Source organism: Brachionichthys hirsutus, chromosome 16 (assembly GCF_040956055.1).
Source record: "Brachionichthys hirsutus isolate HB-005 chromosome 16, CSIRO-AGI_Bhir_v1, whole genome shotgun sequence".
NCBI classification, from domain to species: Eukaryota; Metazoa; Chordata; class Actinopteri; order Lophiiformes; family Brachionichthyidae; genus Brachionichthys; species Brachionichthys hirsutus.
The window spans coordinates 11,705,249-11,721,682 of NC_090912.1; the positions used below are offsets into that span (position 1 = coordinate 11,705,249).

Here is a 16,434-nt window from a genome sequence, read left to right on the forward strand (position 1 = left end):
GATGACATTTCATCTGAGAATAAATCACATCAGACACAAAATATTCAGTATTATGCTTGTGATTCTTTTTATTTTTTGTGTTCTGCTTCATAATGATTAATTAAAATGGTACACAGTTTAAAGAAGCATTCAGAAGACAAAGTCATGAAATGCACTTCCTGTGTTTGTTTTCTGATGTTTTCTCAGCAACGTCCGAAGTATAGCTGATGTAAGCCCGGTGTGGACAATCTGTGAGAAAAGAAATGTTCAGTTTCATTATAGACGGTCAGAGAACTGGAAACAGGCAGAAAATACCTGCGTAAATAAACCAGTCAGAAAGCTTAGTTAACTGTGTTTTCTGTTTACTGGTGTTGTAATTTAATAGTTTCTCTAACCTAGCGTAGGATAGTTCACATTCACTATTGTAGGTAACTCCATCACTTCCACACAGAGGCCCATAGTGTGGTTGACATCCAAACTGCAGACATACATTTGGATAAATATGTTATTAGTCCATGTGATTACAACATTATTCTGGAAGTCATGTTACAAATATTAGAATTTTCATCTTCTTAGTCACCAATAATCTGTATAAGATTAACACGACATGAAGCAAACGTTAAATTCTTATTTTACCTGTGAGCCTGGATGAAAATGTCCAGCTGTTAAAGAACATGAGAATTAGTGTTCTTGTTGAAGTGGTTTCAGCTCACACATCCAGTATCCTGCATTCAGTGATACTTACGGGACAGGGAGACCATAATGAGGACCAAGAGCAGAGTGAATTTAACAGACATTGTGTTCAGCTGCAACGACAGAAGCTTAAAATCAGCAGATATTCTTCATAACGTGGGAAATTCCTCTCTCAGTTGTTTACTAGCTTCCAAAGAAAAAAATGCTCCAAAAAATCCTTTTAACAAGCAGAAATCTAGAGCAGAACCCAATACTAGACAGTAGGCGGCCATCTGGGCAGAGAGAGAGAGAGAGAGAGAGAGGAGTGAGTCTTACCTTCGTACTGATCGTTCTGCAAACAGCAACGAGGATGAAGTGGTAGAGAGTCAGCGTAAAAGGGCTGGTTAAATACGTGCAGGACTGGGGAGGAGGGGGGGGGGCAGGTGGGAGTGGGTGGAGTAAGGTGGATGAAGGGATTGCAACAGGTATGTTGGATGTGACGTTCAAGTGATGGAGAAAGGAGGGGGATGCCGACGGCATCTCGTATTAAATGTGTTTGAGGAGGAGAGGCAGAGAGCTCGACTGTTAAAAACGTGTTTTTGATCCCAGTGGAAACGCAGCTCCAAGATTACACATTGCAGTTTTTATTTTGTGTATCACTGATCTTTGAATTTGTCACGCCTTACCCTGAGAACATGTCGACCTTATGAATAATCAATTTCAAATTTAGTACAAACCATATATACACACATATATATTACATATATTTTCACTGTTTTATAAGAGCCTACAGTTACATCTACAAGAGCTGGAAACATATCTCACCCCTCTGGCAACACATCTCCAACATTGGGCTCAAACAGCATTGTCCCCCCTGCTGGCCATGCGCTGATATGACACTTTGCATGCAGCTTTGGCCACTTGGGATTGTGAACCCTTTTTTTCCACTTTTGATGGTGGTTCTCCCCCGTTCTCTTTGCTCTGTTCGAGTTGAAGTCTCACTGATGACTGAGACTAGAGCTTCAGCTGTGTTTGGATTGACTTGCATTATCTCTGCTAGTAAGTCACTTAAGCTGACACTCTCTGCATCTTCCTGGCTCTCCAAAATGATTTCCTCAATTACATTAAAGCCAAGCAATGGAGCGCGTTCACAGTGCTGACTTACCAGCATGGGAACCTGTATAGCCACACTTCCATGCTTTGCACTTTTGATCTGGAGCAGTAGTTCAACCCATCCTTCATAGGGTAATTCAGTCCCATTGGCGGCAGTAACTCGGAGCTGGTGATCTGGAAGTAGTGCATCCAGGGACTGGATTCTGACATGAGGTAGGTGCATCTCAAGCCATGGCTTTTCTAGGATGGTTATTTGGGCTCCACTGATCTTGACACCATTCAGAAAACGTGTTACCTTGCATCTCCTACTGAGCAGTTTTGCTACTCGATGTCCTCTCCTGAATCTGGGTTTTGTTGACCCTTTACTAACAGTTTGACTTACCTGTTCCTGGCAGGTTATGGTGACATGGCACACCTGCCATTCTCTCTCTCTCTCTCTCTCTTACTCTCTCAACCCAGCCAGCCAGACAGATGGCCGTCCACCATGAGCCTAGGTTCTGTCCAAGGTTTCTGCCCGTTAAAGGGAAGTTTTTCCTTGCCTCCGTTGCTCTTGTGGGTCAAGTTGGGTTCTGTGTTTCCCTGCTAATCCTGTAAAGTGCCTTGAGATGACTTTATGTTGTGATCTGGAGCTATATCAATAAAACTGAATTGAATTGAATTGAATTGAATTGAATAGAATTGGTTTGGCTGTGATCACTGGTGGCCCCTCCCAATTGTCCTTGTTCTGAGCCTTCTGCTGTTCACCCTGCCAGGGTTATTATAGTTAACGAAAACTAACGAAAAAACGAAAACTAGAATTGAAAAAACATTTTCGTTAACTGAACTAAATAAAAACTAAAATTAAAAGAGAAAACTAAAACTAACTAAAACGGTATTGTCCGTTCACAAAACTAACTAAAACTAATAAAAATTAAAGACACTAATCCCTTCGTTTTCGTCTTTATCGATTTTGAAATTGATTTATTTTGCTCGAGGAGTTTTACATGAGCCAGCGGCTCCGTCCGGCTGTTCCCGTCACTGCTCGTTGCGACTCGGGTTGGTGACGTCACTAGCAACGGAAGCCGGCAGGAAACGCCGAGCGCTCCAGCCCCATGTGGGATGTGTTTATTACGACGGAGAGAAACAAGAAAGCTAACTGCGAGATTGTAGCACGTTAGCAGCTATGCTGCGGACTGTTATATATAAAATATTAATTATTTTATGTTATCTTTTGTTGAGTTGTATTATTTTATTATTTTTTAATCCTGCGTCTGACAAATAACACAAAGTATGAAAAACTAAAACTAATAAAAACTAAATTAAACGAATAAAAACAAAACTAAAACTAATAAAAACTAACAAATCCACTCTAAAAACTAACTAAAACTAACTGAATTAGAGAAAACAAATTCAAAACTAACTAAAACTAAACTATAATTAAAAATCCAAAACTATTATAACCCTGCACCCTGCTGACATATGACTGCAAGGCTGAGTACCCGAGCAGTCATATTGTTAAGTTCGCAGACGACACAGCAGTGGTGGGACGCATCCTCAACAACGACGAGTCGGAGAACATGCAGGAGGTGGAACATCTGGTGCAGTGGTGCAGAGAAAACAACCTCTGCATCAATGTGAAGAAAACGAAGGAGATGATTGTGGATTAAAGGAAAGGAGGCTACACCCCTGCTTTGGAAAGCAGCCTACCCACCGTCAGTGACATTTACAGCAGGAGGTGCAGGAAAAAGGCAAACTGCAGCATGAAGAACCACCAGGTTCAAAAACAGTTTCTTCCCTGATGCTGTGACAGTTATGAACAGTGGATAACTCAGAGGTGGATTATCAGGTCATAATTACTGCTGCCTTGTCGGATTCATTTCATACCATTGGATGCTGCTTTTCGGGTATCTGTGCAATTAATAATGTGTACATATTTTGAAACAGAGTTTGCATTGAATGACTGTGTGTCTGTCTTAATGACTGATTGTTACACGCCTCGATCTGGGACCTGAGTACTATTTTTCGTTCCTTTCATGCGAGTGTGGGAGTGACAATAAAACTTTCTGGATTCTTGAAAACTAAGCTCCAAACTTCCCAAAACACCCTAATTTGTTTACTTCTCAATCTGGGGCCCATGACCCACCTTCTTCCCAGACATTTTGTTGGGGTTCGGGGTTGTTTTGGTTTCATTCGTTCTCCCCTCTCCCTCTCTCTCTTGACAGTGGGCGTGGCAGAGAACGGAGCGGCAGTTACAGACGCACCTGGAACCCATCATCCCCATTACCCCACTGCTTAAAATCCCTCCGTCTCCACCGTCAGTTACCAGATCACCCGAATGCCTCCCGTACCTGTTTCCTGTTCCAGTTCCCGTTCCAGTCCCTGCGTTTTTTGGAGAAGCCGTTCCGTTCTCTGCCAGTTTCCGAACCCAGCTGAGTATTTTGGATTTTGTTTGTTGGAGTTGACTTCCAGCCCGGCTGTTGTTTCTGCATTTTCGTTTGGCTGCGATTTTGTGTTGGTTTCTTCCTGGACATTCCAGCCCGTCCACCCCTCAGTACAGTTTAGACTGAGTGTTTTGTGTTTTGGGAACAATTAAAGACTCTATTTTGGTTTCCCAACTCTGTCTCTGCATTTTTGGGATCTTGCTCTGCTCCTTGGCCCTACGGGACACAACACATTTTGCTAGCCTAAAATGGCTCAGGGTAGAAGACAGGGTTAAACAATTTAAAATGGGATTGGCATTTAAAATAGTCAATGCAGCTCTGCCCTCAGTCCCCTCAATCCCTGCATACCTGAATAAACACCCCCACAGATTTAGTGACACCCACAGCAACAAAACATGCCCATCACTTCTTCATCTCCTCTATTTCCTTCACTTCTTGCACTTCCTGATCACGACTCTCTCAATGCCAGGGATGCACTCAACCACCTTTTCCCATAACTTCATCCAAGACTCATCAGCTTTAGCCCCCTATAATTTCCACAACTCTGTACGTCTCCGCTCTTCTTGCACTTCCTGATTTTGCCAAGATGGCTGCAGGGGTGCTGGCACACAGGTTGGCAGGTCCTGTGTGCTTACTTAAGCAGAGGGTGTTGCTTCCTGCGGCAGCTGAGGAAACTCAAGCCGCCAACCAAAATGTTGGTGCAGTTCTACACCTCCATCGTGGAGTCCGTCCTCACCTCCTCCATCACCGTGTGGTAAGGCTAGCGCCACCACCAGGGACAGACACAGACTGCAGCGCATTGTACGTGCTGCTGAGAAGGTGATCGGCTGCAAGCTGCCATCGCTCCAGGACCTGTATGTCTCCAGGACTCGGAGGCGTGCAGGTCGGATCACAGCCGACCCTTCTCACCCTGTACACGGACTCTTTGACCCTCTCCCCTCAGGCAGGAGGCTACGGTCCATCCGGACCAGAACCTCCCACCACAAGAACAGCTTCTTCCCCTCGGCTGTAGGACTCATGAACACTTAATAATTCTGTCCCGGACTCCTGAACATTTTACTACCGGTAACTTGCACTGTTCTATTTGCACTGCGTGATTACGCTAGTTTTACTGCTGCTAATACACGTCTGTGTATCCAGTCTTGATCCTGCTGTTTTGTTATGTGTCTGTACTTGTATGTTTTTTGTATTTAGTCATTACTGTTACATGTAGCACGACTTCACCGAGGAACATTCCTAGTCTGTGAACCCTCATTGAGAATGGCAATAAACTACTTCTGATTCTGATTCTGATTCTAAAAAGTCATCCAAATATCAAATAGGACCTTGGATTGTGCTATCAACGTATTCCTCTGTTTGGATAACCCTCTATCTTCTGCTAAGTTCAACATGTCCAAGAAAAAGGGGCACGCTAACCTTGTTGGAGTCAGCACATGCTAGTCACAAAGGTATTGGACTATGGCCATGCCAGGCCACCCTCAGGTGAGCAGGAACAGGCTGTTACAGGCAAATCACTCCTGGGTGTTTTTAATCTGTTGTTGATACTTCTTTTGGCTGGTGACGTTGAACTAAACCCTGGGCCAGTGCCAGCTTGGCCAACATCACTGCTAACTGGACCTTCACCTCGAGCAGCCAGGCTAACACCACTGCTAGATCAGCTAACATCACTGCCGGCCGGGCCTCCACCTCTGCTATCCGGGCCTCCACCTCTGACGGCTGGGCCTCCACCACCGCTATCCGGGCCTCCACCTCTGCCGGCCGGGCCCCCACCTCTGCCGGCCGGGCCCCCACCTTTGTCGGCCGGGCCTCCACCTCTGCTATCCAGTGTTAGGAAGGCACACATGTACAAATATGTTTCATACTTTAAACCAGGCCAAAACTATTTGGGATCCATGTGGCAAACCAAAAGGGCTATTGGGTGGACATTTAAATATTCGGAGTATGGCACCTAAACGCAAAGAGCTAGAACATCTACTCCAACATTGACTTTCTCTGCCTTTCTGAAACATGGTTGACACCTTCATCAGATGCTGTAATTACTATGCCTCAGTATAACGTGTACAGGAATGACAGGACACATGGCAGGGGTGGAGGAGTTCTATTGCAAAAACACCTTAAAATGTAAACAGATTGAATGGCCAGAAGACATCCAATTTGAGCGTGTTGGCGTGAATATATCACTCTCAACTGCACTGTAATTTACCGTAATCTGTGTATATGGTAACCAACTACTAAATTAGATTTTTATGATAAACTAAAATGTCTACTGTGATTTACACAAAGATAATAATCATTGGAGATTTTAACAAACTGGAATGAAAAAAAAGACCAGAAAAAAAATCTTAAACGAGTTACTGAGCATTTTAATCTCACAGTTAATAGAACAGCCCACCCGGATAACCTCATGTTCAAAAACACTCAGATTTACTATTTGTCAGCCAACCTGAAAGAATCACAAAAACCCAGTTTTTAGTTGTACAATTCCCCCTTAAAATATGCAAAATCTGACAGGTCCAGGGGGGGCAGGCACGAGGAAAGTCCAAGGGGCAGGCGAGGGCCAGACACCGGGTGGTCAGGCAGGTCAGGCAGACGGAACACAAGGGACAGGCAAAGAGGCAGGGTCCGGGAAGCAGGCAGGGTCGATACACGGGAGGTCGGTCTGAAGGGCTGGAAAGCAGGTAGCATCACTGACAATCTGGCAGGGAGCAGAGGACTGAGCTGGGTTTAAGTAGTGTCCGGGCTGATTGCTGACGGGTTGCAGGTGCTGACAGAAACACAGGTGATGGGAGTGAGGTGATTGCAGGAGGACTGTGAGGTGACGACATGGAGGGATAGTGAGGGCATGACCCCGCCCCGCCTCGAGGCGTGACAGAAGTAATGCCAAACTTCTCCAGAAAGGGGAATCAACATAAAAGAAAGGGGAATTCATTGCCTTGGTTAAACGATGAAGGCAGGAAAATAATGAAGGACAGAGATGAACAACTTAAAAAATCATTTAAAACTGGTCTCATTACAGAAAGACAAACATTAAAATTTTTAAGGGATAAAGTAACTCAAACGAAAGGCTAAAGCAAAATTCTTCATGGATATCATTGTCGAAGCAAAGGGGAATGCAAAAATGATCTGGCAAAATCTGAATAAATTATTTGGCAAAGAAATTAAAGACTCAATCAATAATATTGAGCTTAAAATTAACAATGCAATGTGGAATGGAAAGCTGGAAAGCTTTTATTGTCATTGTCAACACAGTACAAGTACAATGCAACATTGAAACAAGATCTCTCAGAGGGGGAGTGGGGGGGGGGGCTGGAGACATAATAGATCCAATATTCAGCCGAAATGAAACTTTAGCTTAACCCAAATACACAACTGGTCCTCAGTTATTCCTCATTTTGTGTCCCAAGGCGAGACTTCAGTCCCTCCAAGCCAGGATTCAGTCCGGAGATCTGCCGATACAGTTCTACCTGCTGGCGCAAGATAGTATCCAGTTCCTGCCGGTCCTCCCCGGATCGATCCCTGAGCTCTTTGCCCAGATCCTCGATTCGGGCCATCACACGGTCCCCAAAAGCCCCGAAGAGCACTTTTAGATCCATGGTCAATTTATCCAGAACTTTGAAAGCCGCCGTCTTGGAGACTTTCCGGTACACCAGGGCAACTCCCGTCCCGATTAGCAGATGCCCCGCCCCCACCAATAAGCCAAACAGCCAAATATTCTCCTCTAGAACACTCTGCACCAACTCTTCCTTCAAGATAACTCCTCCTCCATTCTTCTTTCCTCTCCTCCGTTAAACAACTTGAATCCTGCTCCTCAGCTTCTAGCCTTGCTTCTTTTCCTCCTGGTCTCCTGGACACACAACACATCAACCTTCCTCCTCCTCATCATCATGTCCACCATGTAGGGTTTTACCAAACCCTCTTCCGGTTCTTGTTCTCCATAGTGGGTGCGTATTCAAGGAGGAGAATGTGGGTTAAGATTAAGACATTTATATAATTAACAGATCAGGTTGGTTCAGATATCAGCGCTGAGGTTCCAACACAGCTCTCGTGCCCGCGCTCCATTGGAATGAAGACGCTTCCTGCTTCGTCCTCACGTCATTCTGTCCCCTGAAGGCGGGACTTTGCCCCAGCCAACCTAAGCCCATGTTCATCTGTGTTGTGTGTGACGTCACCAAATGAGACATTCATGGAAGTTGGTCAAACCTATACCAAATTAAATGTTGTGCGTTCCTAGTGGTGTCGGCGTGTAATCACGTTGTGGAATCCCATCTTATATGGAAATTCCCTACAACCAGCTCTGGCATCGTCCCAACATTCAAAGTCCCTGCTCGGACCTAAAGTCTTTAATTTCCTCTTCTCTTGCTGTTGATGCACCCGTCTTCCTCCTTTTCTTCGTCTCTGTCTTCAAGCCACAGTAATCCAATTTCCAGCAGCATCCCGTTGGTTAACAACGCTGCTGGCGGTCATTGTTAACTCTCTGGCCACCAGAGTTTTTACAATACAATATTCAGTTTTGACATTACTTTTGTAAAAGGTTGTAATTTGATAAAGCCATACTGTAAATGAGAATAGTCATCAGAATGAACCAAAATTTGTGACGGGAATACAACCTAATTTGCATATTACGACATCACCAGGCGTCCAGTTTACATGGACCACTTCCTCATCTCTCAAGTAAACCCAGCCATCATCTAATTATTTATGGTTGGACGGCAAGCAGCACCCACTGCCCCCTCCGCCATTAGCAGTGTATATTCTCCCACAATCTCAACCGCGTATGGCGCTATTTCCACGGCTTTTTGCATCCCCGCGAGCAGTCAAAACGCTACCTTCAGCGTTATTACCAACCCTGCGACACCCCCTCCGTCCCCTCCATCCACCCTGGACAGGACGAAGTGAAGCAGCTTCGTTATGTCCTGCTTGTGGACTGTAATGGCGCACGGAACAAGACGCAGCGGAACTTTACTGTCTCACTGGACGACTGAACTTATTGATCAGAGGGTGGACATTCCTAGTGAGAATGTGAGTCAGCCATTAGGTGTTCAGAACCATCGACATGGTTCGTTTTCTCTCGCTAAAATGTGCTCTCTTGCTGTCATACTCCAAGCACTACTTTCTCGTCTCCTCTCCACGACTGGGCGGCGGCGGATCCATACACTCTATAAACACAACTGACAAGTTTGATGATGGCGAGCGTGGGAGTCAGTGCGCTCGGGTGTTCGTACACCCAAACTTGTTCGCTATCCGAATCAAAATTTGTTCTTAAATTGTGTTCGTAGACCGACTTGTCAGTGCAACGAGGAGTTTGCGAACCGAGGTTCGACTGTACTTCTGTCTTGTGTAGTCAGATCATTGTGACACTGAAACTTTGATCACTGTGTTTACAACACACTGAATATGAAGCATCAGGTCAACCTCAGATACACAGATGTTTAGTGATGATAGTGATGATTGTTGCTGGTCCCCTTCCTGGCCACCAGTTCCTGGTGAATTCCTCGCTTCTGACCTTTGCCCTCACCAATTGCAACCATCTAATCTGTATTCTTGGCGGTCTTCAGCCTGTGAGCAATAATCAGCAGGGTCTACTTGAGACATAGTAAGCAGCTTACAGAGATACACACAGTTAGACCTGACTGCTCACCATCGGTATGTCTAAGTTAATTTTGGTATCTTGGAATGTGTGTGGCGCTCGCTCTCAGGCAAAAAGAACCAACATCTTAGAGCATCTCTCAAAATTAAAAGCAGACATTTGTCTCCTACAAGAAACCCATTTACAAAAATCAGAAGAGAAATTACTCACAGACACAAATCTCAGTCAAGTTTTTTCTGCCTGCTATAACAGCAGACAAAGAGGAGTCTCTATATTAATACACAAGAGACTACTCTTCACGTTAAACAACACTGTAACGGATCTAGAGGGCCGATACATTATTATTCAGGCAACCGTATTCAATAAATTATACACAATTGTGAATCTGTACGCTCCTAATAGTGATGATTCGGCCTTCTTCCACACATTGTTCTCTCAGCTACTCGAGCTAACAGCAGACTCAACTATCATCATCGGCGGAGACTTCAACAGAGTTCTAAATCCATCAGTAGATCGCTCCAGTACTACAGTACACACGAGGCGTTCACAATCAGCCAAAGTACTACTGGAATATATGGATGATTTTGGCCTTGGCGACGGCTGGAGATTAAAGAATCCAACGAAGAGGGAATACACGTTCTTTTCTTCTGTGCACCGTTCATTCTCAAGAATTGATTATTTTCTCACAAATAATTCTGTGATTGAGAATATTTCTACTAAAATTAATCCAATAATTATCAGCGATCATGCTCCGGTCACGCTTACCTTACAAATCGCAGCGACCTTTAAACCCCCGTCGACGTGGCGCTTTAACACCTCTTTGCTTAAAGATGCAGAATTTGATAGGGTCATAAGAAGAGAGTGGGCAGACTATCTGGAAATGAATGACTCTCCAAACTCATCTCCGTCTTTACTCTGGGAAGCAGGGAAAGCTGTAATCAGAGGTAAAAGTATATCATACGCCTCTTACAAAAAAAAACAGGAACAGAAGAAATCAGTCAGATATTTTACTAATGGTAAAGCACCATGCCCGGCGTCTTCCAAACCGAATTTATGAAGCATTTCTGGCCCATATTAGCTCCGTTATTTTTCAGGTGGCCCAGCGTCAAGCACTATTTCAGGTACGTGGGAACAGAAGGGAATCTCTCAACTCCATCATCTCTTTCATGACAATGCGTTTATGTCATCTACAAAATTGTTCCAAAAATATGAACTCGGAAGCGGAAATTTCCTTTACTATCTTCAGGTAAAGAATACAATTAAGAAAAGAATTCCAACACTCCGGGGCCCGCCTCAGCCACCTGTATTTGTTATGGAAGTCACAAAGCTTTCCCCGACAGTTAAAACTGGGCAGAACAAGATGGCGGCGGGCCAAGATGGATCCACGCTGCCGGTAGAAAAAGTAACCTGGAGTCAGCCTATTTCATTACTGGTGCGTTTGGTATTTAATACCACGGTGATGGAGCTTTATACTCTATCACTAAGATTTATAAACTTCTCTCAAGTACAGGTACGATATTTCTTCCCGTCTCAAAATGGGAAACGGATCTGTCACTAACCTTAGATCATGAATTTTGACCCAAATCTGTGAAAATGCATTTAAAATGACAAAACACAGAAACCAACTCATCCAGTATAAGATCCTTCATAGGACACACATTACTCAGTATCAGTGTTGGGCAAGTTACTCAAGATCAGTAATATATTACTTATTACTGATTACTTGCTGAAAAAAGTAATTACATTACATTACTTATTACTCCCTGCCAAAAGTAATTAGTTACTTATTACTTTAAGTTACTTTTTCTTCTCGTCCTCAATAATTGCATCCTTTCTCCCCTAAAGTCTCACTTTTTCATGTTCAACATTAGAAGATGTTTCTTCTCCTCTTTTTTACCGCCAACATTGTAACTTCTTATTGTTGGTTTAACTCCAAACAGGTTCTTGAACACACAACATCATGAGACCTGAACACACGACATGATAAGTCCTGAACACACGACATGATGAGTCCGTCTGAGTCCATCTGGACCCTCATTTGAATTAAATGAACATGAAGACTTTTACTTTGTAGGAATTCATAAATTCACATCTGGACTCAAGCTGATGTTGAAACACACTTTCTGAAAAACTTCAGTTGTTTATTAAAGCAGGCAACAAGCCCAAAGTGCTGCTGGGCCATGAGGCAACGTGTTCTGGTGCATTTCAATGCAAACAATATGCACATTAGTGTAATAAGAATAACAAGAAAAATGTTTATTTTAATTTTTAGAAGTTGTGCAGAAGGTGCATCAGAACATTCAGAATGTATCAATACTACAAACAATTAATGCAATTTAAATACATCTCCAATATAAATAGTAATCAACATTTTGTATTCTAAAATTGAAAGTGAGATGTCGATATTCATGTTCATTTTCTAACCGCTTATTCCGCTATCGGGTCGCGGGCCAAGCTGGAGCCAATCCCAGCAGTCAATGGGCGAGAGGCGGGGTACACCCTGGACAAGCCGCCAGTTCATCACAGGGCAACACAGAGACAGACAACCAGCCACACACACACTCACACCTACGGGCAATTTAGTGTCACCAATCAGCCTAGGCTGCATGTTTTTGGTGGTGGGAGGAAGCCGGAGAACCCGGAGAGAACCCACGCAGGCACGGGGAGAACATGCAAACTCCTCACAGAATGGTCACAAGCCGGAGACGAACCTGCGACCATCTCGCTGTGAGGCAACAGTGCTTACCACTGCGCCGAGATGTCGATATTGTAAAAGCAAATCCTGATACAGAATAAATATATTTTCAGTATAAATTAGACCCATATTCTGTGGATAAAGTGCACTAATTGTGTATTTAGATTTTATTTCTCACGAGTTTAATCTTTGTCTTTGCATGTAATCCTGCCTCCGAGGTGCGAGCGGGCAGCAAAACAACACCAAACGGAATGGATCGAGTTTACGCCACCGACCTTAAAAACAGACGAGGACGAATCGTTTCCGTATCCGGTCGGAGTGAAAAAAGTAATATATTACTTTTGAAAAAAAAGTAAAAGTAATATTATTACTCAAAATGAAAAAGTAACAAGTTACACTACTTTTTCTGGTAAAAAGTAATATTATTACTTTAAGTTACGAGTTACTTTAGTTACTTTCCCAACACTGCTCAGTATATGATGAAGAAAATGGGCTTTTCCGACTCTGACATCTGTTGTTGGACTAACTTTTCGGGGGCTGTCGCCTTGGCTCTATGCGGGCGGCTCGACCCCCCTGGTCTCTTCTGGGTGGTACATGTGTCTTGACCGTCCCCCGGTGCTCTTCCGGGGTTGCCGTGCCAAGGTGCTACCCCCTGTGCTAGGGGCACCCACCACACCCAAACCGCCAAAGTCGCTCCTCCGCTGACTTTGGCGGTTTGGGTGTGGTGGGTGTCCTGGGGGCCCCGCGGCTCCCTCTCCTCACTCCTCCCTTCTCCCTTGGTCCCTTTTCCTGCAGCCAATCTCTCCACCCTCCCTTGTAATCCACTTTCCCCCCCTCTTTCCTCCTCCCCCCTCTCCCCGGGGGCTTAGTGGTTCCCCCTCTGGCCTGGGGGGCTTGTGCGGTACTTGGCTGGGCCCTGCTCCGGCCGTCTCCAGACATAAATGTAGTTGGGACTCCTGGCACCTGCGGGGTTGATGCTGTAGGATGGTTGAGGGTGGGGGGCACTATGGCTGGCCCCCCTCCTCCTTCCCGCCTGGCTGGCTGAGGCCTCGCGTGCCTCGCCACACTAGTACAGCACACCACTATGTAAATAGACACATCCACATAATCTTAGGCACCCCTCCCCAATTTTAATGCACCACATTAACCTTGGGGTTCGGATGGTTGTTGAGCAGGAAGTTATGTGTTGGGGCGGCCGCAGTGCACATGAGAGTTAACTCCTCCCTGGACTCTGAGTCAGTGGAGGTTGCTGGGTTAGTGTCTGTGGCCCTCATTCTGCTCTGCCTCCTTTTCCTCATGGGATCTAGATGATCCAGACTGTCCTCTCAAGACTTTCTCGAGTCTGGTTCTTTGAATTATGGTTGGATGAAACGGGAAGAACAAGCACAAATACATCCATTGCCTTTTTTCATCAGAACACAGAACAATCTCAGGTCGTAATAAAAATATTTTGAATCAAGAAGGCTTTATTTTACACTTCTCCCTCATCTACTTGTCACACCAAGACAAATATCTTACAGATCTGAACTCATAGAGCATGTATTTTCAGCTTGTTCTGCCGGAACTGCCAAGGAACTCACGCACACACAGCGCAATGATCTGCGAAAAAACTCAGGACGGAATAAAAATGCTTTGAATCATCCATCCATCTTCAAACCGGTTATCCAGGGTAGGGTCACGGGTGCAGCAGCCTAAGCAGTCTGGTCCGCCCCCTTGTATAACAGCAAAACAAATCTACCTTTGGGTACAAATAAAGTAACCTTGAACCTTGAACTTTGATGATGCTAACAGTTTGGTCTGCCCCCTTGTATGACGCTAACAGTTTGGTCTGCCCCCTTGTATGACGCTAACAGTTTGGTCCACCCCCTTATATGACGCTAACAGTTTGGTCTGCCCCCTTGTATGACGCTAGCAGTTTGGTCCACCCCCTTGTATGATGCTAGCAGTGCTTGCTGGTTTACTGACGTAGCAGCTACAAAGCGGGATGATTGCTGACCTTATTCGGCACGTTTTCGCTGAACAAACTCAAGGGGCTTATCAGCGTGGTTGGGGTGTCCTGTTTTTAAGTGACGCTGTAATTTATTTGTTTTTTGTTTTTGATTATGTTCCTATGTGTGCCTTAAGCCGTGGGCCTTCACACAATTTTATTACATTCGCATAATGATAATAAAGTATCTTGAATCTTAATGGACGTGGTTAGGAAATGCTCTATTTGTAAAACACTGTTTAAGTAATCTAGTGTCTAAAATGTACTGCAGTGTTTTTAACTTAAGATATCTGTGAAGAGGTTTTCAATTTATTCATGTAACCTTCTCAGTCCACAATGATGACATTTCATCTGAGAATAAATCACATCAGACACAAAATATTCAGTATTAGGCTTGTGATTCTTTTTATTTTTTGTGTTCTGCTTCATAATGATTAATTAAAATGGTACACAGTTTAAAGAAGCATTCAGACGACAAAGTCATGAAATGCACTTCCTGTGTTTGTTTTCTGATGTTTTCTCAGCAACGTCCGACGTGGTCCAGAACAAAGCCCGGTATGTTAGATCTGTGAGAAAAGAAATGTTCAGTTTCATTATAGACGGTCAGAGAACTGGATACTGCGTAAATAAACCAGTCAGAAAGCTTAGTTAACTGTGTTTTCTGTTTACTGGTGTTGTAATTTAATAGTTTCTCTAACCTAGCGTAGGATAGTTCACATTCACTATTGTAGGTAACTCCATCAGATCCACAAAAAGGCTCATGGCCTTCTGGACATCCAAACTGCGGACATAAATTTGGATAAATATATTATTAGTCCAAGTGATTGCAACATTATTCTGAAAGTCATGTTACAAGTATTAGAATTTTCATCTTCTTAGTCACAATAATCTGTATAAGATTAACACGACATGAAGCAAACGTTAAATTCTTATTTTACCTGTGAGCCTGCCTGAAAATGTCCAGCTGTTAAAGAACATGAGAATTAGTGTTCTTGTTGAAGTGGTTTCAGCTCACACATCCAGTATCCTGCATTCAGTGATACTTACGGGACATGGAGACCATAATGAGGACCAAGAGCAGAGTGAATTTAACAGACATTGTGTTCAGCTGCAACGACAGAAGCTTAAAATCAGCAGATATTCTTCAGAACGTGGGAAATTCCTCTCTCAGTTGTTTACTAGCTTCCAAAGACAAAAATGCTCCAAAAAAATCCTTTTAACAAGCAGAAATCTCGAGCAGAACCCAATACTAGGCCGTTTTGAAGGAGGCCAAAGAGGTGCATGTTTTGAGGGCAGGAGTCAAACAGTTCCACCTTTGGGGGGCAGTATTGTAAAAAGATGATTTACCCATGTTAGTCTTATAGGAGGGTGTCATTGTCATGATTCTGTTCTCCCTGATGCATTTTCTCTGTCTGAGTTGGAGCAGGAGTGGCAGCCCTGCGCAGCTGATTCCAATCGAGCCTCGTCTCCTCACCTACACCATAAACACTCGGGCCCTTGCTCCACGCCTTGCCAGCTGCCAGATCGTCAGCGTCTCCCAGAGCTCCTGTCTCCACGTGCTCATCGTCTCCCTGGCTCCACGTCACTGCATGTTCTCGTGTCGTCTCCTTGGCAGTTATGCAGAGCCTCCCCGCCGAAGTCCTCCCAGCTCGTCTCAGAACTCCGGCTGGATTCCGGCGAGCCAATGAAATCCCCCTGATTTCATTGCTGCCTTGTGGGCCATTAAACCAGCCAAAGCCTGCATCCTGTGTAGTGCCTGTTTAGAGCGTCCAGTTCGGCCCAGCCCCCGTGACAGTGATCAGGTTGTTGTTTGAGCTCCCTCTAGTGTTGTGGCTGTGGGTGTCACTAAATCTGTGGAGGTGTTTATTCAGGTATGCAGGGATTGAGGGGACTGAGGGCAGAGCTGCATTGACTATTTTAAATGCCAATCCCATTTTGAGTTGTTTAACCCTGTCTTCTACCCTGAGCCATTTTAGGCTAG

The 16,434-nt window shown here is 44.4% G+C and overlaps 1 long non-coding RNA gene across 1 annotated transcript; it reads right to left on the reverse strand.

The window, feature by feature from the left end:
- Nucleotides 1-615: 615 nt before the first annotated feature.
- Nucleotides 616-1,031, reverse strand: LOC137905282 (uncharacterized). Its single transcript, XR_011105852.1, has 3 exons — nt 988-1,031; nt 725-785; nt 616-641 (listed from the first exon to the last, which is right to left on the reverse strand). It is a non-coding gene; the product is annotated as an uncharacterized lncRNA (long non-coding RNA).
- Nucleotides 1,032-16,434: the final 15,403 nt, after the last annotated feature.